Source organism: Tenrec ecaudatus, chromosome 5 (genome assembly GCF_050624435.1).
Source record: "Tenrec ecaudatus isolate mTenEca1 chromosome 5, mTenEca1.hap1, whole genome shotgun sequence".
NCBI lineage: Eukaryota > Metazoa > Chordata > Mammalia > Afrosoricida > Tenrecidae > Tenrec > Tenrec ecaudatus.
Genome location: NC_134534.1, coordinates 19,588,689 through 19,614,383, shown reverse-complemented (window position 1 = coordinate 19,614,383; position 25,695 = coordinate 19,588,689). Strand labels below are relative to the sequence as shown.

The following is a 25,695-nucleotide window of genomic DNA, read 5'->3' as shown; positions in this document are numbered from 1 at the left end:
AGCCAGCAGTATGGCCCTCCTTGTAGCTGAATGTGGCTGTGTGCATGAATTATCCATTGTTCTTTAATGAATTACTTCCAAGCCTATTACCTTAAGTCAATAACCACTCCTCAGTGCATTTTCTATGGATTAAGAATTCAGGAGCAACATAACTAGATGGTTCTTGTTCAAAGTGTTTCATGAACTTGCGGCAGCTTCCGTCATCTGAAGGCCTGTCAGCAGCATCAAGATCTGCTTCCAATTTCCCCAACCTGACTTGTCAGGGGCCTTGGCTCCTCGCTGGCTGGCAGTAAGAGGATGGATTCTTGCCAGAGGTGAGTGCCTTCATACGTGGCAGCTGACTTCCCCAGAGCAAGTGATCCAGAGAGAAAATCAAAATTAACAAATTCACTGCTATCTAGTTGATTTCAACTCATAGCAACCTCATAGAACAGGTGTAGTTCATCCTGTGGTGCACAGGGTAGCTACGGGTTGGAGCCGCCCGATGGCACCTAACAATAACTTCCATAACTATTTACAGACCTAGAAACACATAGGTGTGGTTCTTGGACCTATATGGTCTTTATGAGTTGAAATGAACCAGGTGACAGTGAGGTTTTCTTTGTTTACATCATATATTATAATAGTGGTATACCTGAGGGGACTTTGTTTCACCTCATTAATCTTGTTAGACCTGCATGTGCTCATTTGTATAATTAAGATTTCTTGATGCATGAAAGTCAAGGCCAAGATAGAAAAACCTTCAGAAAGAGTAACAGAAGTAATGATTCCCTGAGGATACATGAAGGGGGGCTGCGGGGAGGGAGGGACGGGTGTGGGGGCAGCTGATAACAATGATGACTGTATAATCCCAGTCAAGGGGAACGAATAATAAAACTGTAGGTGAAGGGATATATTGGATGGTGGCAAAATAATAATAATATATAACACAATAACAAGGGTTTGTGGGGGGTAGGGTGGGGATGGGAGGGTAAAAAGGAAGCTGATAAAAGGGGAGTCCAAAAAGAAAGAAAATGTTTTGAAACTGGTGGTGGTAGCAATTATACAACTATGCTTGATCTAATTGAACTTTGGATTGTTATAATATCTGTAAGCACTTCCAATAAAATGATTAATTTTTTTAAAGTTCATGGAATGGAGGAGGGGCTGATTGTGAGTACACAACTCATTTTAAAAGCAATTTAGCCATTAGAAAAATAAAAAGATAATGTTCTAAACTGCATTGGGGTAATGATTGTACAATTCTTCTTGATATGATTGAACTATTGAATCATACGATATGTGTATTATGTGCCAATAAAACTGTAGAAAATAGAATGAAAGAGAACAGAATTTCCCCATGCTTTTTGAAGCCCCAGCATAATAGTAATGATTGTCCTTATTTATATATTTATTTATCTATCTATTTATTCATTTATTTTTAACATCACCGGCTCTTGAGTTGAGCCCGTGAGTGCCAGAACATATTATTGTTCAAAATAATCGGTGCCCCCTGCTGTGGGAGTACTACCCATCCCCACCCTCTGGAAGTCAGGTGTGGGCATATGACTTCCTTTGGCCTGTTTTAGGAAAAGGAAGAGACCCCAGTCTCAAATATAATTTAAGGAGAACATTTGTTATTTCTTCAAAGGGACCTTCAATACACAGACCCATCATCCGGATGAAGGAGGCTGTTAACATTAGGATGAAGGTCCTATGCCATCTGAGATGTCACAGACAGACATTATTTAAATAAGGCCTGGGACATAGGAAACTGTCACAATTCATGATTGGTGGCAGATCAATAGATCACAGTTACAGGTGGGACTATAGAAGCAGGAACAGAGCCATAAGTCAGGCGCATACATTGTGTTAGATAGAAGAGCTTACAAAATGGGTCCAAAGCCTTCCAGCCAAGGTATTCAGGCCAGGAGTGATAGGGCATGGCTCATGACTACACCAAACCCAGTACTGTCCCTAATAACGTGATGTGCATCAAGGACACACCCAGAAAAGGCCCTATGAGAGATCACACCTCCCTGGGCTGACTACAGATGGGTAGAGGAAATTCAGTTTCAAATCAGCTGTCTAATTTGGATATTTGACAGTGTTCCTAAAGTTCTTTAATGTTGTGTATTAGTCCAGGTAAGGTACAGAAGCAAATTCATAGACACTCATACGTGTATAAGAAAGAGCTTTATAGACAAGAGCAATTGCATATTGAGAAAACATCCCAGCCCAGACCACATGAAGTCCATAAGTCTGATATTAACCCATATATCTGACACCAATCTATAAATTCCTCTTCAGACTCGCACAACCCATGCAATGATGTTGATTACAGGACATCACAGACCAGTGGGTGGAAAGTCTTGTGGATCCAGTGGCAGTAGAAGCATCTCAGCACTGGCAGGGATCTACACATGCCTCTTTCAGCTCCAGGCCTCTAGCGTAGCTCCACATGTCTTCTCCACGGGAATGGAGTGAGCATGTGTCTTGCCTCCAATGAGCTATTTATCTCCTTAGCACCCCCAAATGAGGTCATCAAGCTGCAACCTGATTGACAGGCTAAACTCCACCCTTTCACTCCTAAATCTCAAAATGACAATAGATGATGTAACTACCACATGCTTCCTCCCCCCACGATCATGGCCCCAGTTCAACCCCTCAAATTCTGCTTGACTGGTGTATGTACGTTGGTATAGATAAGAGCTTTCAATCACAGAATCCAGGATAGATAAACCCCTCAGAAACAGTAATGATTCGGGAGGTTTCGGGAAGGAGGGAGGAGGAAGGGTGAGAAGGGGAAACTGATAGCAGTAATGGATGCATAATATAAGGATTCATTAGGGTGGTAGGGTGGAGGAGGAAGGTAATAAAGAGGAGCTGATATCAAGGGCTCAACTAGAAAGAAATGTTTAGAAAATGACGATGGAAGCATCTGTACAGTTTGCTTGATGTAATTGATTAATGGATTATTATAATATCAGTAAGAGCCCCCAATAAAATGATCAATAATAAAATAAAATTATCCTACCTGGTGGACCATCCAGACCAAACTTCAAACTCACTGCCATCCAGGTGGTTCTGACTCACAGTGATGAGCTAGGACAAGGTAGAGCTGCTCCTGCAGGTTTCTGGACATTTAACTCTTCCCCGGAGTCGCCCATCTCTCTCCCAAGAAGCCCAATCAGATGGGAGAAGGAGGGGAAAGAATGTTTGCCTTTATCAAAGAGAACTGGAGTACAAAAATGACTAGAAAATAGAATTAGAATGGAATGGGCACATTTTGTCTAAATTTAAGGTGTTTCTTTCATTGCAGAGATCTTAAAGAAGGTAAAAACAACCAAACAATGATTGAACCTTTAGTTCCCCAGATTTTCCTTTAGGGCTGAAGGGCTTTGGGGAAGGATAAAGACCAGTCTCTCCTTATGCCCCAGTGGGAAGCGGAGAAGGGGAGCAAAAGGGAGTAAAAGACAAAAGAGGGCAGTTCGGGCCCAGAGTGTAGCCCTGAGGGGCGGGCTTCTCTGGCTGGCCAACTCGCCTGCTCTGGAGGATTCACGCGCAATTAATCAGGTACAGCTTGGGAAACCACGACCAGATGGGCACGAGTTACGGCCACCGCTAACAAGAGACCCTTGGCAGCAACACCATGGCAGTATATGAAGAAGGGACCCAATGACGGAGGAAGTCAAAGTCAAGCCAAGGGGAAATCATTCGAAGCCCATGGACTGTCCCTTAAAAATGACACACTCCAAACAACACACAAAAAGAACAAAAAGAAAAAGGAGTACTTAAATGAAGATGTGAATGGGTTCATGGACTACCTAAGGCAGAGCTCACAGGTGGCTCACAATGGGGAGAGGGGAGCCGCTGTCCATGAGGAAATCAGGGAAGACATTGCACTTGCTCTAAAGAAAGACAGTCGGAGGGAAGGAAGAAGATTAAAAAGACAAACAGCAAAGAAAAATGCAATGGTCTGTTTCCATTGCAGACAACCTGGACATGGGGTTGCAGACTGCCCCACTGCCCTTGACACTCAGGATGCAGGCACTGGCATATGCTACCGATGCGGGTTCACAGAGCACGAAATAACTAAGTGCAAAGCTAAAGTGGACATAGCTCTTGGTGAATTTCCTTATGCAAAATGTTTCATGTGTGGGGAGATGGGGCACCTGTCCAGATCTTGTCCTGAGAACCCCAAGGGCGTCTATGCTGATGGTGGTGGCTGCAGACTTTGTGAGTCCGTGCAACACTATCAGAAAGACCGCCCAGAAACGAAGACCGCCGATCAAGTGGTCACGGTTGGTCGCTGGGAAAGAGGAATGAGTGCAGACCATGAAGACATTTTGGATGCTCCCAAGCTGCAGGCACCCAAAACCAAGTTGCCCAAAGTTGTTCATTTCTGAACATGTCTGCTTCACCAGAGGGTGCTGGGCTTCCTGTCACGGCCAAGCTTCGTGTCCTGAGTTTGGCCAGCCCAGGAAGACCTTCTTCCACTGTTTGGAGAACCCCCTGGAAAAAAATCCTCAATGTGTATATGAACGTCTCCAAAACACAATGAACACACAGAACCTTGATATGCATAGGCTGTTATTTACCTGATTTTCACAATCCCCTTTTCTTAAAAACAATCACGCATTAATGCAAACCAGCTGTAAACAAAAGGTCTATTTGCCTTTGAAGATCACCTTTTCTCATCATGTTTTCTTCAAAATAGAAATCTTATTATTACAATAGAAATGTATTTTAAATGGCCACAGAATTGCTGTATTTTTACAATCTGGAATAAAAGCTATTACTTGGCAAAAAAAGACAAAAGAGGCTTGGTTTTTTGGGGGGGTGTAGGTAGTGACTGGCTTTCAGTTTTATTTTAATTTTAAAGTCTTTCTTGGGTCACCACAAATCTGAGCTGACTCCATGACAATGAGTTTTTTTCTCCAGGACTAAACTGGTTTTATCTAGAGCATAATGGTATTAGAGAAAATACCCCAGTTGGACTAGCTTTTCCATCACATAAAGCACACGGAAACTAAAAACCTCTCAGTCAAAACTTGGAGGGACTCTCTGCTGGGTGTCTGACAAGTTCCTATAAATTTCTCCCCAGAGCAGTGACATCTTTTTCACACAAGAAATATGCCCAGAGCTTTAGAGCAGAAAGGAAAGTTGGTGTGTATCTGTTCCACCCCTTTTCGTTTTATAAGCAAGGACACTGAAAATCCCTAATTTTACTGATCGGAAATAAGTTTGATGCTGAGGGAGAAGATGCTTCTGGGGACACACTCCAATGAATATTTAAGAGTTTCTGCTTTAAATGTAAACATAACTATAAGCTCATTCATTAATTACAAGATTAACACACCAGCCAATTGAAAGAGTGAAAGCATAGAACAGAGTAAACTATGATTATTGTCATCATAAATTTTAAAATAAGATCTCATTTTAAATAGTGGTAAAATGTTGACTTTAATAAGTCATATGAATTTGTTGTATAAATCACATACGTGTATTGTAATACTCAGAGCAACCACTAAGAAAACTATACAGAGAGATTTAGTCAAAAGAATAATCAAGAAATCAAGGTGGAATCCTAAATATATATATATATATATATACACACACACACACACACAAGTCACAACAGGAAGGCCAAAAGAGACAGAAAGAGAAGCAGAAATAAGAAGAAAGAGAGAAACAAATGAAAAATCGTTGGAACAAATACGAAACCAATATTAAAATGACACAGTGGAGTCATGAATAATGACTTTAAATGTAAATGGCCTAAATATACCACTTAAAAGACAGAGCTTAGCAGAATGGATGGAGAGAGGGGAAGAGTGTGAGTGAAGATGGCCTGGGAAAAGTAAAGGGGCCGTAGGGAAAGTGTCAACTTTCCAAATTGTCACGTATCCATCCTTAAAACCATGTCCTATGCTTGAGATGTTTCATATTCCCTCCACTGATGATGCATAATTCTTCGTCGCTTTCAGCTTCGACAAGATTTATTTTTGCTGCGAGTTAGTGGAGGTCATCTGGCTCGGCTTCCCCTCTTTACTGGCAGAACTTGGTCTCCAGAGTCATTCTGGCAGCATTATCTTACCAACACCATCAGTCACACTAATTGCCCTGGGGATGTCGTGGGCATGCAGTGGGCATTTGAAACCACTAGCCACTCCGCAGGAAAACGATGATGCTTTCTACTCCTGCACAGAGTGGCCAGCTGGGGAATCCACAAGGGAAGTTCAACCCTCTCCTACGTGTCACCACGTCAGAATCAGCTCGGTGGTGGTGAGAGTGAGCTCCCCCAGTTCTCTCCGTTGGTTTAACCCATCTGTATGGTCAGGGTTGGTAACCCCTTACTGTTCTGTCCTGGAGGCGGCTCCCTTCTTAACATAGTCATTCATTTCCATCTTGCACCCCGTCTCCTTTGAGAAAACATAAGGAGTGAGTGATCTTTAAAACGTATACACTCACAGCAATGTCAGGGTGTTCAAGAACACCCCACTCCCCAAAGACCATGCATGGGTCTCTTTGGCTCTTTGGGATCCATTCAAAATGTGTTAGGTCCTGCACACTTGCCATCACTTCATATATATATATATACGCATACATATATATATATATCCATCACTTCATATTTGCTAATACCTATGATGCCCCCAACAGATGTCGTTCCAAATACAGACCTCTCTTGAGCCCAGACTCATATTTCCAAGTGCCTAGCAAGCTCTCTCAATATGTGCTGCAAATGTGCCGCGCCAAACCTGCCCCCAGGTAAACTCATATCTTACCCGTCAGTCCCCACTTGGCCCGTCTTTTCTTCCCCTTATGCAATTTTTCCTTTTAGTTTAGAGCATCTTAAGCAAACAGGTAAGTAATATCTGTTATCTCCATCCTTTCTGAGCCTACAGTCAGCTGGTCACTGAGTCTATTCAACTACATCCTAAAATGTTTCTGCGATTAGTCTCCCACTCTCCCTCTCCGCTGATTCAGCCGGCATAGGCCCTTCATCCATTCTTTCCTGGACTATTCCAGTCCAGTGGTAACTAGCGCCCTCTCTAGTCTCTCTCCACCCGAACGCCAGAGATAACCATTCAAATCTCCATTTCCAATGCACAAAGGCAAATTTCATCATGTGAATGACACCCACGTCTTCTTATTATCTGACTCACCTACTTTTCAGTATTTTCTTTCCAAGTGTCCCAGTGCCACCTATATGCCAGCCGTGAGAAATGAGCAGACCGGATCGTCCCTCCTCCTTGCGTCTGAGCACGCTCCTCTGCCTCTCCTCATGGATGCTGATTGCCCCTCAACACTTACAGCAAGAGTCACTTCTTTGCACCATCCCTGACTTGCCGGCTCTCTTCTATGTGAATTTTATACAAGCGCGTCGTACTGTATTTATCTCAGTGCATAAAAGATTGTGCTGTGTGTCTGTGTTCCCCTATCACGATCCGCAATCCTTGGAAGAGGGGGATCTGTCGGGTTTCACTTTCTTCCTGGCAGGCATCAGATGGTAATGCTAGAGGAACGGAGAAAGGGGTCCTGTAACATAAAAGAGCGCGCGTGTGTGTGTGTTTAAATAAGTGGGTTGATTTAGTCCATATTATGAACTGTAGGAGTTCTGGGATATTTTCTGGGGACATTTTCTTAAAGTTCTGAAAGGGCCACCTGGACTTTAAGCGCAATTGTAATCTCTGCATTTCAGCACACTCAATACACCTGACGAGCTTCTCAAATCCCTTCTTTGCTCTAGCGGAAAATGGCCAGTAGGTGGCAACCTAGTTCCATATATTTCTCCCTATAATTTTATGTCATGTATTTTAGACCAACAACCAGTTTTGAAAGTAAAAAAACTCTTTTAAGGTCTGTATTTGTTTAACCATTTTGAAGTAAATTAACACATGAACTTCCTACTTTAAAAAAATTATTACTATTCATACGAGTAAGGGATCCGTACACAAATGCTCTTCTTTGGAGTATTTCACAAAGGAAAATATAATTCTTATCTTCCCTCTGAAATAAGTCTTCATTTAATAACTGTTCTGCCAAACAATCATATCGGTGGGAACAAGGGCCGTGGCAGGTGGAGTGGAGACCCAAAGCCCATCTGTAGACAATTGGACATCCTCTCACAGAAGGGTCACAAGGAAGAGACGAGCCAGCCAGGGTGCAGTACAGCATCAATGAAACACACAACATTCCTCTGGTTCTTTAATGCTTCCTCCCCTAACCCCCACCCCCAGCCCGCCCCAAACTAGCATAACCCCAGTTCCACCTTACAAATCTGGCTAGACCAGAACATGTAAGTTGGTATAGATAAGAGCTCTCAACACACAAAATCCAGGACAAATAAATCCCCCAGGAACAGCAATGGGAATAGCGATACCATGAGGGTATGGGGAAGGTAAGGGGAAAGGGAGAAAGGTAAGGGGAAAGGGGGAAGAAAGGGGAACCTATTTCAAAGATTGATGTACAGACCCCACCTCCCTCCCCCCGCCCCTAGGGATGAACAACAGAAACATGGGTGAAGGGAGACAGCAGTCAGTGTAAGATACGAAAATAATAATTCATAAATTATCAAGGTTCATTAGGTAGGGAGGGTGGGGGTAAGAAAAAATGAGGAGCGGATACCAAGAGCACAAGTAGAAAGAAAATGTTTTGAGAATGATGGTGGCAACAAATATACAAATGCGCTTGACACAATGGATGTATGGTTTGTTCTAAGGGCTGTAAAAGTCCCCAATAAAATGACTTTTTAATGTATAAAAAAGTTGTGTCAACTATGATCAGACAACTTTGATAGTAAATATAAGACCTAGGAGATTTTGAATGAGCATTTCGTCTGCAATTATTAGGAGCCAGGCAATGTATTATGGCATTTACAGCAAAGAATATTGGACGTACTCTGGCCTTTCAGAAGAGCAAATAAATCTGGCTTGGAAGAAATGCAGACAGAATGCTCCTTAGAAGTGAGGATGGAGAGACTTCATATCTCATGCTTTGGAAGTGGGAAATGGCATGATGCTTGGTAAAGGCCAACAATTCAGTGGGAGATCCTCTCTCAATTAAATGAGTTGATGCAGTGGCTGTAACAATGGCCTGAAGCTGAGCAAACATTGTGAGGATGGCTTAGAATGGGGCAGTGTTTTGCTCTCTTTAAATGGCGATCTTTTAGCCTGTGTGTATCTATAGGTTCCACAAGAACACAATGGAGTGTTCTAGAATTGCCATGTTTTCCACAGTTTGTTATTGAGCCACACAGTCAACTGCCTTTGAATAGTCATTAACGCACAAGTAAATATCTTTCTGGTTCACTCTGGATTCAGCCAAGATCCACCTGATATCAAAAATGACATCTCTCATTCCATGCCTTCTCCTGAATACAGCTTGAATTTCTGGCAGCTCCCTATCCATGCACTGCTACAACCAGTTTTTAATCCTCTTTAGCAAAATTTTACTTGCGTGTGCCGTTGATGGTATTGTTCAATAATTTCTACATTTTTGTTGGGTCATCCTTAATGTAGATTTCAGGAATTCCCACAAATTAAAATAAGCCAAATATGAACTCGCATTCACAGTGAAGCAAACGTTCAAGGTAAGCATGCAGGCAGACCTCACAAGCAACAAGCAACCAGCTTTGAGCTCGGAGGGCTCAGTGGTTAAGCCATTGACTGCCTACCGAAGGCTGGTGGTTTGAACTCACCAACTCCTCTGTGGGAAAAGATGTGGCTGCCTGCTTCCATAAAGATGTAAAGCCTTGGAAACTCTATGACGCAACTTTACTCTGTGCTATGAGATCACTGTATGTGGGAAACAACTCAATGACCAGGGATTTGGATTTTCTTAATTTTGTTTTTACATCAACACTATATTTCCAGAAACAGATGATAAAACCACTAGATCTAAGCTGCTTGATTACGTACGTATTGACTTAATTAACATTCTATATGTATATCGCTCGGCTCATATCCACTGGAATGACTACGCAGCACTCACAAACAGTAGTCATGATTTAAAAGTGTGTTAAGAAAATCGATAGTGTAAGAGCCCCCAATAAAGTTATCTTTTATTCATAAAAAAAGAAAGAAAATAGATAATCATGCCAGTAAGACATGCTCAGGATACAGTTATCAGGATATGTGACAAAATTCTTTCAGATCTACCAATAAATACCTAAAAGGACATACCACTCTGCTGTATGTCCAATCCAATTCAAAGGCATTGAGCGCAATCTCCATGGGTTAGCAGACCCAGCTTCCTGAATTCAGTGCCCAGATGCACCCCACTCCACAAGCCAGCATCCTGCACAAGATATTCCGTTTTGCCTGCTCCGCGGGGTGGGAAGTCTATTCCATGCTAGTGACAAGAGCTGTGTCCCACTTCTCAGAGGACTCATTTCTTACCAAGCAGGGTTGCACTCCAGGGAATCCTATTCAAGACTACTCACAGGTGAATCCTATCAGTGTCTTCCCGCCCCCTCCTTACCAGACCCATGCAGGGAAATGCCATCTATCTGGTGGGATTTCGCGACTCTGGTTAGAAGAGCCACATCCCAAAGCCCCCGCCCCTGAAAATTAAAGCCAGAACAAAAATTTAACAATATGTAATAATTAATAAGCAAACCGATTTGGGAGACATCACTAAAAAGATAACATTTTATAGTAAATCCAAAATTGTTAAAATACAAAATGTTTTGTATGCATGAATTAAAAAGTAGAATGGATACAATTGCAGTATACTAAAAAAAAATAACGCTGAAGAAAGTATATGGCATGCAATACAAATGAAAAGATAGAAAGTAAGAAAGAGGTTTAGAAACATAACATATGGAATTAAATGAGCCAATACAGTCTAAATTAGAATCCTAGAGAGAGTATATGAGTGTGTGTGTGTACATACATATATAAATATCCTGAAAATTTTGCAGGACAGCTGAAGTGAGGAATAACAAAGGCACAGTGTGTTGAGCAGGCTGTATAAAATACATGCCTTCCCGGTGTACATATATATTATATATGAATGTATATGTATACATATGTAGGTGTGTCCTGAAAATTTTGCAGGACAATTGGAGTTAGGAATAACAAAAGCACAATGTGATGAGCAGGAAATATAAAATAAATGCCTCCCTGAATTCTCCTCAGACTGAGGAACTGTAGCTAGGAGACCTTAAATAACAATGGGCTTGGAAACCTTACATAGTAAAGTGACAAGTAGATAGTCAGTCCAAGATGATTAAGCAACTCTGCTTCTCCAAGGGATGGAATCCTGTCAACCTGAAATAAGATTCCCTTCTGGTCCAGGACAGCTGCTCCACTTGTTAATAATTCTCAGCCAGAAGAAAAAGAAAGGAGAAAGGGGAAATCTACAAGTCTTTCATTATTTTTTTAAGAATATAACACAAAACAAAAAGACAGCAAAAAAAAAAGAATATAACACAGATGTTGTTCACATCACTTCAAGAAGAAACCAGTTAAGCTTTTGACAGTCCGAGGGATTGGCCTGTCAGGCTTGAAAATGGAGACGCTCCAGCTGCAAGGATCATCTTTTCCACCAAGTAATTGTCTCACGTGGGAATTCTGCTCAGTAACCAAAGACTAAGGTGGAGCTAGAAAGTGAAAGTGGTTTCCCAATTCCTGTCTTTCCACTGTGATCTCACAATTTCACAATTGCCCAACTCAAGGTATGACACACCTCTTGTTTAGCCATCTTGAGGTTGTGGGGCTTAGTGTTGGTTTTATAGTAAAGATGTCCTTTCTCCACAAAATTATATAAAGACTTAGCACCAATGCTATCAAAATCCCAGTAAGAGTTGTGTGTGTGTGTGTGTGTGTGTGTGTGTGTGTACAGTCTATTTAAAGAAGATTACTATACATTTTACATGAAAAAAACAAAGGAGCTGGAATACTAAAAACAACATTGAAAAACAAAAATAAACTGGAAGGGATCATTCTATTCAATGTTAAGATAGATTAGATAGTGACAATAATAAAGATCAACACAATAAATCCAAGAACCATGGTCTAAACTCAAATAAATATACCCAACCTATTTTATAAAATGGAAAGGCAACTCGATGTAGGAAAAATCAACTTTCTAAAATTGTGGCTTGGTCAATTGGGTATCAATAGGGCAAAGGGGGAAGCCTCAAACTAAACCTCGCCCTTTATACAAAATCAATGAAAACTTGACCATGTAACTGAAATAAAAAGAAAAGCCTATACAATTTTAAGGGAAATCATGAGGATCTAGAGTGGTCTAAGTGTTTCTGCACTTGACATCATGCACCCTTATCTGTTGCCACATCACCTCCGTCATCGTCTATCCAAAAAATGCACAACCTCAGACCTGAGAAAACACCATTAAAATCCTAATGAAAACTAGACAGAGGAACACAAAGCAACAGTATATAACCTGCACACCTCCATGATAGGACCGCTGAAGACAAATGGGTGCATAAGCGTATGTGGTGAAGAAAGCTGATGGTGCCCGGCTATCAAAAGAGATAGTGTCTGGGGTCTTAAAGGCTTGAAGGTGAACAAGCGGCCATCTCGCTCAGAAACAAATAAGCCCACATGGAAGAAGCACACCGGCCAGTGCGATCACGAGGTGCCCAAGGGACCAGATATAAGGCATCATGCAAAAAAAAAAAAAAAGATATAAGTGTGTGTATTTATGTGTATTTATGTGTATATGTATATATGTATGTGTATATATATATTATATTAAATGAAGGGGGAAGTGCAGAGTGGAGACCCAAGGCCCAAGTGTCAGCCAATGGAGATCCCCTCACAGAGGGGCTTAGGAGAGGAGATGGGTTAATTAGGGTGTGAGGTAGTATCGATGAAGAACACAGCTTTCCCCCAGATCCTGGATGCTTCCTCCCCCCAACTACCATGATCCGAATTCTACCTTGCAGGGTTGGATAGGACAGAGGCTGTACACTGGTACATAGGAGGGTTGGAGATACAGGGAATCCAGGGTGGATGATACCTCCAGGACCAAGGGCGTGAGGGACGATGCTGGGAGAGTGGAGGGTGAGTGGGTTGGAAAGGGGGAACTGATTACAAGGAGCCACATGTGACCTCTTCCCTGGGAGAGGGACAGCAGAGAAGGGGGGAAGGGAGACCCCGAATAGGGCAAGGTATGACAAAATAACGAGGTATAAATTACCAAGGGCATATGAGGGAGGGGGGAAAAGGGAGGGAGGGGGGGAAAAAAAAAGGAGGACCTGATGCAAGGGGCTTAGGTGAAGAGCAAATGCCTTGAGAGTGATTGGGACAGGGAGTGTATGGGTGTGCTTTGTACAATTGATGTATGTATATGTATGGATTGTGGTAAGAGTTGTTGGAGTCCCTAATAAAATGTAAAAGAAGAAAAAAAAATCCTAATGAAAGGGCATTGGACAAAATAGCTCACCAGTGTTTTATAAAGGTCAATCATAAAAAGACAAGGACACCTGAGGAACAGGGACAAAGAGAGGGGACTCAGGAGTCGTGACGAAGGTGCTCCTGACCCCAGCAGTGGTTTATTCCATTGCCTTTATATGCGTATGAAAACTAGACCCTGAAAAAAAGAAGACAGAAGAAGAATTGATGCTTGCTAATTTTGATGTTGGAGAAGACTATTGAATATGCAGCGGACTATCCAAAGAGCAACCAGATCCGTCCTGGAAGAAATAAAACCACAGTGCACTTTAGATGCAAGGACGATGAGACTGCTGCTGCTCACTTCCTTCAGCCATTTGGTAAAGCCAAACCCAACCTAACTTGCTGCCTGTGAGTCAATCCAGACTTATTAGGAACAATCAGTGTCTAGAACAGGGTATGTTTAGTAGAGCCAATGAAAACGGAAGAAACCCTCAGTGGGATTAGCCCGGACAATGGACTCAAGGAGACCAACAATCACTAAAGCACTAGGCAATATTTCACCCTGTTCTACCAGTAGTTCTCAGCTTGCAATGGGTTACAAGCTCACAATTCTGTTGTACATTGTGACCTGCCGAATACCTCATATTCTTTGTTTGTTTGTTTGTTTGTTTAGTTTTCATTATAGGCTTTTATTATCTTTATAAATCTGATCTTTATTTTTCCTTGGGGATTGGAATATTATATATAAATGTACAGATATAGTTCAATGGGAATGTTGAAAACTTCACAAATCATTTCTAAACAAACTGAAATAGCAGCCAACAGATGACTGCAAGTACAGGTTACTGTAGCTGGAAGACACCATAGATTGGGGACCGCCTGTAGAAAGGTGACCATGAATAGGTGTGCTGTTAGTTCCCTTTGGGGGAACATGACCACCCCAGTATAATATGATATCCACACTTAGATCCCCGAAGAAACCAACCAACAAAAAGACATTAGGGGAAAAAATGGAGAAATGTAAATAAAAGTTGGTAGTTTAGTTATTAGTAGTTCATCCATGTTTCATTCTTCGTTTAGAGAATTATACCATGAAAGGTAGGTGAGAACCCTCTATAACTTGTTTACACTTTTCTCGGTCTAAAATTATTTCAAAATTAAAAACCATAAAAGCTTGGAATGAAATACATGTATTTTGAAAAGAAGAAGAAAACAATAACCACTGGCAGATACAGAAACATCCATGAATCACGAGAATGTCGCTGTAAGAAAAAGCAGCCACACAAAGAGCACGATGAGTGAATCTCTTCCTCAGAGAGGCACATGCAGTCGTGACCGAAACATCAGAAAGAAAGAAAAGGATTGACTGCAAACTGAAGGGGTGATGGGAAGAGTCTGCGTCCTGACAGGAACGGTAGCTGCTTGTATCCATTGGTAGCAACCTTATCGAACGGTGCATTTTAAAAGAGATATGGATGGCATGTCAATTAAAGCTCAAGAGCTGTTTTATTTTAAATAAGATAATAGAAACATGAATCAAAAAGAAGCTTTATGGTACTCTCTAAAATACATGGGGCACAAACAACCTAACACTGACTTAAGTCAAGAACGGTCTCAGATGTTTCAAAGCTTAAAAATAACCAAGCCGTTCATAAGGCTCTAAACTTTTGAACGCTGTATGTGGGAAATGCTCTAAATTTCCAGGAAACAAGGGGGGTAGGAGCAGGCTCTTCCCACACCTACAGCTAATTCCAGCCTCCATGTATATTTGAGATGAATTTCCGACCATTAAAGCACTAAGAAATAAACAGAACACATGGCACCAGGCAATGTCTCGCTTTGAAGTTCATGTCATTTCCTCCCTCTGCTTGAAAGCACCCCAGGCCAAAGACTGCTACATTATCCAGAGCCTGCCTGTTAAGCTGGCCTGAAATGAGCCTGGGCAGCACATCCAAAGAGTGTCGCCATCACATACCTCCTGCCCCAAACAGGGATCCTCAGCGGATTAACTACCAAGTCCAGTAAGTCATTGACAGAGAAAACTGAGAAGAGTGGATAAAAGGGACCAGAGGACATGGGAAAGCTGACTGAGAGAAGTGGAGAAGGAGATAGAGATCAATCTAACACAGGGCAGGGAATCTCAACTTGGGCATCGGAGAGGCCAGAAATCTGGGGATTCTATTCTTGACGCTTTTAAATCTTCTGGATGTTAGTTTCTTAATCTGAAAAAAACAGGGGAGCGAGCATATTCGTGCACTAAAGAGAATCCTCCTTTTGTTACTAATCTGGCCTGGACTCTGGGAGCTATGATCAATCTAAGCCAGAGAGTTGAGTTTCTCCAACCTCCTAATCCAGCCCATTGGATTTATGTTGCTGCTTTTAGCTACCAGGGAGTCAATACGATGACCCAAACTCAGCCCCAAAGCCAAACTCACTGTCCTAGAGTCTATTCTGGCTCATAGTGACCCTGTGTACGCTGTCAGTCCCAGGCTTTGCAAATCTTTACGGGAGCAGACAGCCTCATCCTTCTCCCAAGGACTGGCAAGTAGGTGAGTTTGAACTGCTGACCTGGTGTTTAGCAGCCCAACACTCCCCCTACAGTGCCCTTACATGGGCTAATATTCATGACCAAATCACTGTCATTGAGTCAAATCTGACTCATAATGACAGGGTAGAACTTCCTCTGTAGGTTTCCAAGAAAGTCTCATCTTTCTTCCTCAGAGCAGCTGGTGGTTTTGAACTGCTGACCATGTCGTTATAGCCCAATGCATAATCCATGATGTCATCACGATTTCTTGATCTCACACTGGGGAGACAATAAACTGTAGGTGAAATAGGTATGTGAATGGATCATCCAGTCAGTCACTCTCCTTGGTCTTCCTGTTACTCCTTCTCCCAACCCACTGGTCTCTTCGTCAACACACTAGAAGGGCTCTGCCATCAGCACAGAATGCTTCTCAGCAATCACAGCTCTGTCTATACATTCCCCCCACCACCACCCCTCTAGTCCTTTCACTATCATTCCTTATCTCTCATTCCCTTCATGGTCAAACGACCTTTGAACAAGCATTCAATACTCAACTACACAAGCCAAAGATGGAACAGGAAAAAAAAAAAAGATAGCTGAAGAATCGATGCATCCAAATTGTGATGTTGGTGAGGAACACGGAATACATGCCAGGAGGAAAGCAGATTCATCTTAGAGGGAAAAAATATAACCAGAATGCTCTTCAAAAATGACCTTGTGGGGGGGCGTCAACCCCCCTTTGGAAATGTCATCAACCCCAAATGCTAGAAAAGTATATCACTGGGGGGGAATGTAGAGGGAAACAAGGGAAACCTTCTATCAAGTGGCTTTACACAAATGGCACAACAATGAACCGAAGTAACTGCCAGTCACGAACAGGCCACACGATCAGATAACTTTCCATTCTCAGTAAGGCCGCCATGAGTGGGAAGCAGCTCTCAACAGCAGGTAACAGCAACACTTGCTGTTTCCGCTTTCTCTACTCCATTCCCTCTTTTCCTGGTCATTGCCAAAATCAACTATGAGCATCCTTTCGCTAAAGCCAATAGATGAATAGGTATACATCTCATTATATTAGCCTTCACGGCCATTTTCGCTTTGCTGCCGTTGGTCCGCAGTGTCGCTGCCCCCTAACTCCCCTTCACCTTCCCAGCTGGTCGTTCTCAGCTGCTGCCTTCCCACCAGAACTCAGCGCTCTCCTCATGCAGCCAGCTTCCTTGAGCAAGCGCCGTCCGTGACCTGAAATCGAAATCTCCTTCCTGCAGGTCTTCCTTGCAACCCAGCTCATTAAGATGAAAAAGGAAAAAGGAGAAAACAACTCTCAGTGACTATTTCTGCCTGCTTATTATAAATTCAACATGCCCCAAACAGAACTCATTTGCTTCAAACTCAAAACCGACTCCTCCTGCACCCCTTTCCCAAGGAACTGTGGTATATTGAATTATGTGCCCAAAAAGGTCTGTTTGAGTCCTAACCTCCAGTGCCTGAGAGTGCTACCATTTTTGGAAATGGGAATTTTATAGACAGGATTTAGTTAAGATCAGATCGGATTGGACTATGGTGGACCTGAATCAAATGGCTGGTGTTTTCATAAGGAGAAGAAAACTTTGGAATACAAAGAAACACCATCAAGAGACGACCAAAAAGTAAAAATCCAGACATTGGAGTGATGTGGCCATCAGACAAGGAATGCTCACTACCACCACCTGTAGATGGAGAAAGGCAAGAAAAGACTTTTCTCTAGAATCTTCAAAGAGAGAGTTTGGCTATCCCAACATCTTGATTTGGGATGCCAGAATGATGGGAGAATAAACATCTGCTGTTTTGAGCTACCCAGCATGTGGGAATGCATTCCGGCAACACTAGGAAATTCATATTGACATAGTCAACTTGGTCCCTGAGTCAGAAACCAGGGAGTCTTCCTGGGCTCTTCGCTCTGCTTCACTCCGTACATCAAGTCTCATTGAACCTACCTCTCAAACAGTGCTTGGGTAGCTCTTCTGTGCTTCAGCACACTCCGGAATAGTTCAAACACTCATCATCTCTGGTTCCAATCAGTGAAACAGCCTCCAAACAAGCACCAGACTCGCTCTGCTTTTGTCCTTTGACATCAGCTTGGTCTCTCTAAGCCTCAAACCTAATCATGTTAATCCTGTGGTTACATGTATCCAAAACTCCCCACGGCCTAGAGAATAAGATTTACAATCCTTTGAGAGGACGGTCATGATCTGGCACCAACCTGATGTTCAAGCTTCATCCCTCCAGACTCCCTAACTTGTGTGCAGTGTGTCCGCCCTCTAAGCCATTTCCAGTAGCCTCAGAAGAACCGTGCTTTACGTGCATCCCTGCCTTTGAACATGCCGCTTCTTGAGTCAGCAGCTTTTACTCCTGGAGCTCTCTCTGCCCTGACAAACTAGCTCATGCAGACAGCACGGACCTCACCTCTTCTGGAAAGCTGCTCTAACCTCCCTCATGGAGGCTCAGCGGCTCCCTATCATAGCACGCATCAAATTGCTTTGTGACCCGCATTCTCCCACCAGTGATCTGCAATCACTTCCAGTCTAGAAGCAAAACCAAACCAAGCCCAAGATCACGACTCACAGTGACTTCAGAGGACAGAGCCAGGCTGCCCGTGGGTCTCTAAGGACTTTATTTTTCATCCAAACAGTGCTCATAAACACGTTTTTAAGGAAGTTGCCAATAACGCCGATTTGGAGACTTTCCTTTAAAGACATTTTTAAAAACTGAGATTCTAGGATTTCTTGCATCACAATGTCACACTGTCACCTCCTAAATAGTAATAATTTGGAGTTGAGAGTTCTTTAAACCGCCCACCAAAATACCATGCTCCCACATGACCCTCTTTTCTCGCCAGTATTACTTGCCCGGTTCCGGGATAGGAACTTAGCTTGGTGGCCTCCCCATCAGGCGGTGCGCTGCCCAAGAAGAAGCACCGTCTTTTATTTCTTCTTCTATCCTCAGTGACAACCTCCCTTTATTTTCTCCCACTTACAACGGCATGCCCAACAGAGCGCCCTCTACGCAGCAGGTGCCAACTGAATGAAGGTTGTGCATTGCTCGCCCACTGCACCATGAAAGGTCCAAGAGGAGTAGCCTGGGCTTTTGGACAAAGACTGGCCATGAGAGAAAAAGGGTGAAGGTAGGTGACAAGCTATGACTTTCCTGAGACTGGGGCACTGGGCATCACACTCCGGTAAGGCTTGATCTGTTTGGTGAATGCAAGGTTCGTCCGAAGTTTCAAAACCTGTTCTGTGGAAGGAAAGTCCATCCAACTCTTCATTCAGAGGAGACGGTATTTTCCTTTCTCTGTAGAGAGCAGACGAGGTTTGAAGATCAATTTCCGCAAAGAGCTGAAGTTTTATACAACTGTTTCCTATTGAATCTGTAACAGCAGTCTGCTTTATTCCCTTGCCAAGGTAGTCTGTCCTGTTGAAGAGTGGTGCTCCAGGCCGTGGTTTTCAGAGGCAGGAGGAGAGACAGAGGAAAACAGAATAACAGCTGCAGGAGGAGAAACGTCACTACAAAGGTCATCCACGCAGGGCGTCTTGCTGGTTCGTCCTGGTTCATTTCCACCCACATACGGAATCAGAATCGACATAGGAGCAAGAACTCTACTTGATTCTTTTGTATACACCCAATGCAGATTCGGATTCAGCACATCTGGGATGGGGTGCAAATGCTCAGCAGAGAGTAGAATGAGCCTGCTCAGAGCCCAGGTCAAACTTAACATTGACAAAGTGGTTTCTAGTTTACAAAGTCTTTTTCATGTTTTTTCTCTAAATAAGATAACAAATAAAGCTTCACAATGGCCCTCCAAACCCCAAATCCACTACCATCGAGTTGATCCCAACGCAAAGAGAATATACAGGGTTTCTTAGGCTGTGAATGATGTATGGGAGCAGCTAGGTGCCTCTTCCTCCGTGAACTAGCAGTCTAAGGCGAGTAGGGACGCTATGATCACCAGTCTCATTTGACAGATCAAAAACTCCAGACTGCCAGTAGTCAGTAACTACTTGCTGAAGTCCCTACCGTTCGTACATAGCAGAATCAAGACTTACTAAGCCTCTGGAACCCAGGGATACTGCTTTTTATAAAAAATTTTAGATTAAAATATCATTATTTAAATGATTTCAATAAATTAATGTACCAGCAGCACATAACGTTTAGAAGATGCCAAGAACCTAATTCCAAATTAGAAACCGCAACGTGGCACTTTCTCCCACGCCTTGCCCCATCTGCTCGCTGTATGTCATGGGGTGGGAAATGGGCTTTTGGTTATTCTTTCACCAGCGCTCAGAAGTCCACTGCTCGAAAAGTCATGCCATCTCCCCAAACCATTCTTTTGCTTTGAGGAACCTATAGGATGTCAGGATTTATCACAATCCCATTAAAGAAGAAATATTAAAGTGTAAAAACATAACAACAGAGAGATAAATGCCTTGATAATCTGCTTTCACCTTGAGCCTCTCACCTGTCCAGGTATCTACTCATCAGCAGGCTGGAGAGTTGTCCCTTCTCCTACCGTTCCTAACCGGCACCCGGCCCGTCTATCAATGTGCTGCGCTGCGGGTGTGCGGCGCTGGAAGGGGTGGCTCGTCCTCACTATTTCCACTACTTTCAGCATCATCCATGGCGATGAGTAGCAATGTAGCCTGCAGCCTACAACAGCCTAGGAGGGAGGACTTTGTGATCTGCTTTAAAAATAGCCGGCCAGGGAAGACCTTACGGTTCGCAGAGAAACCCCGTCTGCTCTCGTGCTGGAGTAGGAGCCCCTCAAGTCGGAAGGCACTCAAGCTACAGCTGAAGAAGGACCGCCTCTGCACAGTGCGATCTAGACAACGAGCCCAACTTCCAAGACCTTCATTTGCTAACGTGGCTTAGCTGAAAGTTAGAGGCAAGTGGTGCAAAGCTCCATCGATAATCCGAACGTAGACTGCATAAAGTCTGAAGATAGAAACATTGAAAGTTGCCAAACGAAACAGAATGTTTGATGACAGCTAGCGTAGGCCTCAATAGCATGAAATGAACAGGTTTGGGCCATTTGCGTGAGGCAGTCACATGGTCTACTCGGCAGGGAACGACTGATTAAGGAGAAACGGCATCATGTTCATTGTTAAAAAGATGTTCCAAAACATGTCTTGAAGTACATGCTGCTGGTGATAGGATAATATTCATAGATACACAAGGAAGATCAATATGAGTTATTCAAATTTACATATCAATCGCTAATGAAAAAAGGTAGAAATTGAAGACTTCTTACCAATTTTTGCCAACTAAAATTGATCAAACGGGCAAGCAAGATGTGTTGGTCTTTGCTGGTGATTATAATGCAAATTATAATTTACATAGGGTAGGGGTAAATAGTTGGAAAATATGGCCTGAATGATAGAAATGGTGCCAGAGATCACATGACAGAATTTTTGCAAGACCAATGGCCTACTCATTGGAAATACCTTTTCTTCCCCAACAACTAAAGAACAGTGATACCTGTGGATCTTGCTAGATAGAGCAGTCCTGAAAAAATACCTCCCATGTATGTGGGGACATTGGAGAAGCCCAGTGCCTTCAGTCAAAACAGGTCCAGGGGCCAACTGTGGACAGACCACTTCAAGTTCCACTTGAACCTGAAGAAAATTAAAACAAGTCCACAAGAACCAAAGTAGAATCTTGAGTATATCCCATCTGATGTTATAGACCAAGCCAAGAATATAGATTTGATGCACTGAACAGTAATGACCAAAGACCAGATGAGTGACAAGGTGATATCAAGAACATCCTACATGAAGAAAAAGAAGTTCAGTATTAAAAAATAGGAAAACAAAAATGGATGTCAGACAAGACTCGGAAACTTGCTCTTGAACATAGAGTAGCTAAAGCAAACAGAAGAAATGATGAAATAAAAGAGCTGAGTAGGAGCTTTGAACGCATTCGGGAAGACCAAGTGAAATGCTATAATGAAATATGCAAAGGTCTGGAGTTAAAGAACCACCTTCAGCATCTCTCAAGCTAAAAAAAAAAAAAAGAAAGAAAACCTGGGGTGAAATATCGAAGGACTCCATGGGCAGAATATGGAACATCATGGGAAACTTCAAAAGAAGATGGGAGGAAGACAGAGTGGACTGTACCCCACAGAACTGCCCAACAGCCAACCATTTCAGGAGACAATGTGATCAAGAACTGGTGATACTGAGGACATGCACTCAAGCCACATAAAAGGCATGGAGGTGGGTGGGGAATAAAGGGCACCCGCAACTGACAGAATACCAACTAAGAGGTTTCTACAGATGGGTGCCACATGAGATGCACTTGCTTGTCTGTGCCAAACAAGTTGAGAGACAGCAGTCTGTGTCACGGCCTGGGAGAGGGCGAGGCAGTGCTTGGATATGTTGCACGTGGGAGCTCCATGAGTCAGAACTGACTGGCCAGCCCTAACAACAAGAACAACAACAATCGTGTGGTGCATTGCTGAGAAGCACTGGTATCCTCTAAAATCCCTGCCCAAAGTACCCTACTCTGAGGAAGCAAACAAGAGTCCGAGACGGCACTCACACTGTGCCCCCGAAGAGACCGACATGCGTTGCCCTGGTGATGACATCCACAGAGGGCGTAAGACTTGCTGGGATGAGCCCAGCTACATTCCACTTTCTAGGGATTCATACCCTGCTGCCTGGCCTTTCCGCAGAGGTAGAAAAGGCCACATACATAGTTCTTCAAATGTCATAAAAGGCTTTCGGCAAAGCAGAGCCTTGTCTCCACTGCTCATAAACGTGGTGGCCTTTCGCCAGCAGCACCATTCTGAGGGGAGAAAGACTGTGCTTGGTCAATTCATCTTCGCCTTGGCTCCCCAGTTCATGAAACTGCACCCCATGTTTCATCTGAAAAGCACTCAGACACTGATGGAGGCCAAGGCCAGAGGGCCACAATCCCAGGACAACAAGCAGATTCTAACTGGGGGTAGTTTGTCTTTAGGATTCAAGTATAGTCTCTGGTGTCGGACGTTCCTGTATTTGAATCCAGCCTTCCCTTGGTACTAGTTCTGGGACACTGGACACAGTTTATAACATGTGCATGAGTCATTATGCTGATCTGCAAATGGAAGATTTGTATATATGTATATATATATATATAATTTTATTGGAAACTCGTATAACATTCCATGGATCAATTGTATCAAGCACATTTGTACATGTGTTGTCATCATCAGTTTTGAAACATTTTCTTTCTACTTGAGCCCTTGGTATGAGCTCTTCTTTTTTCCCCTCCCTCCCCCACCTTCCCACACTCGTGACCCCTTGATAAATTTTAATTATTTTCATAATTTACACCATCAAATGGAAGATAGTCACCCACACCTCGTGGGGTTGTAAAGGATCCCTGGTGGGACAGTGGGTTAAGCACAGGCTGCTAACCACATGATTGGCTGCTAACCACATGATTGGCAGTTGGGTTGGAGTAGTTGTTCTGCAGGAGGAAAAGGAAGCTGTCTGTTCCCATCAGGATGTACCGTTATGGTCGCCCTATGGAGCAGTTCTAATGTGTCCTCTTGGGTTACTATGAGTTGGAATGGAATGGAATGGATGGCAGTGAGTTTGTTTGTTTGTTGTTGTTGTTGTTGTTGTTGTTGTTGTTGTTTGGGACATAGGGTCATAAGGCCCGGACAGAGGGATATCCATAAATCACTAACACAGTGCCTGGCATATGTGCAGACCTCTGTGGATATGAAGCATAATGGCATTGGAAGCCTCAACGGTCATGACAACCCCGGCAGCGTCCCTGGAATATTGAAGATGTAAGCACGATTTTAAGATTGTGGACAAGGGAGCAGGGATGCTGAGATTTAAATCTGATCCAGAGCTCACGAGGGAGCTCTTCTCCTGGCAGCATTTCTGTGCCTAGTCCTTTGTCCATCACGTCTATGAACAACTCCATCATGGGCAAATTCATTCACCTTGAGATTCAAATTCTCTCTAACCCCCACCATGAAGAAGTTGAGATCACTTGTTCTACCGGTGCACCCATAAGTAAGCCATGGAGCACACACGCACAGGAGACCATTGTAGTTTGCACGTGTTGGGGAACAGAGGAAACAATGCTATTATTTCAGATCAGACGTTGTTTGCACCTCTGGGCTGGCGTTCCTGGAAAATCCATCTGCAGTATTGCACAGGCAGGTCACAATCTCTGAACTGTTACCAGAGAGTGTGCCAAGAACATGGTCAGACAGAGACACTTGGAGAACTGGAAAGGAAAGTTTTCGCTTCTGAAAGAAAAGCAGAGCAGTCGCGGCGGGCACGCCGGCACCAAGGACTCTGGCTAAGACTATGCTTTGGGGAGAAGTAAATTGGTTTTGATTCTGAGACCAGCTCGCTCTCAGTATGTGACTTGGTTCTCTTCTCAAATAGGACTCACTCTTCTCTTCCTCCTGTTTCACCCAGACAGCCTCAGGATGGTCCACTTGCCCCGAGGCAGTGGCATAAGGTTTCTAAATTTGAATCAGTAGAGGCGACAGGCACATCTGTTGGCTGTGTTGTTTGGTTTGGGTTATTTCACCCTTTGATTCCATGATAAATGCTGTCTTGACGGCTATGAATGACTGAAGATATACTTCTATTTCGTCCCAGAAATAGAAAGGGTTAACCCAACCAAACTCACTGCCAGCGAGTCAATGCTGACTCCTAGCACCCTCCTGAGGGTTTCTAAGACAGTAACTGTTTAAGAGAGTAGACAGCTTAGTCTTTCTCTAGCAGGGCAACTGCTGACCATGCAGATCGCAGCCCCAAGCCTCCAGGGCTCCTTAGAAAGGGTTAGAGGCCTAGATAACAGTCCTGAGGGGCCTTCGGTCTTCCTGGAGACAGCACTGACCAGTTAGGTTTCAAATTACAAAGTGGGGCTTGCGTGAGAAGTGGCGGAGCCTAAAACGACGCCAACTCCTACTCTCCTTGGCCACATCAAAACGTGTTGCGGGGATCCAGGTTTTACCTCCAACCGCAGATATAAAGGATTTAGAGTAAAACAGAAACAGATTTATCTCCTGATCCTTCATGTATAGGGTGTATAATTTGGGGCAGAAAGGTTAAACTTCTTGAGTTTCGCCCTCAGCATCGGTCCAATGGAAACAGAAAGCATGGCCTCACTGTGTGTGTCACAGCGGATATTGGGAAGGGGCCTCTGGCAGAGGCAGGCAGGTTCAAATTAATACCCTATCGTACGAACTCCTTTATGCTCCATTGAGGTTTTAGCTGTCTTGTATTGTTGTTGTTAGTGTTTCATTGTTGGGTCTTGCTTTTGAACTTTGGTTTTGTGTTTCAGTATATGAAATCCAAGGTCAATCTATAGAGGCAGTCACTGAATTGATGGTTCCTTGAGGCTGTGGCAGGCGAGAGTAGGGGGAATGTAGCTCTTACAGCAATGAGTACAAGAATGAAGAGGATGTTCTAAAACTGATTGCGGTGATGATTGTCCAGCTCTTCTTGATATGATTAAATTATTGAATTGTATGATATGTGAATTAGATGCCCATAAAACTGTGGGGGTTGGGGAGCACAGTATGATTCAAATGAGACCGTATTAGGTAGTCATTTTGCCAAGCCAAACAGTGTGAGCATTGTTCACAGGAAAGAGCAGCAACGGTAACACAGACGTGATGTACATCAGAACAGGATGGAACACTGAACTTGGACCTGACCTGAGTGCCAAGGTGCTGGTTGTTCAGAAATGGATCATCAACAGACCTTTTCCCTGAGGTACCTCTGAGTGAATTCCAGCCTCCCACATTTCAGTAGCTCCGTATGTTAA

The 25,695-nt window shown here is 43.3% G+C and overlaps 1 pseudogene; it reads left to right on the top strand.

Annotated features, from left to right (window-relative positions):
- Positions 1-297: 297 nt before the first annotated feature.
- Positions 298-4,458, top strand: LOC142448598 (zinc finger CCHC domain-containing protein 9 pseudogene; annotated as a pseudogene).
- Positions 4,459-25,695: the final 21,237 nt, after the last annotated feature.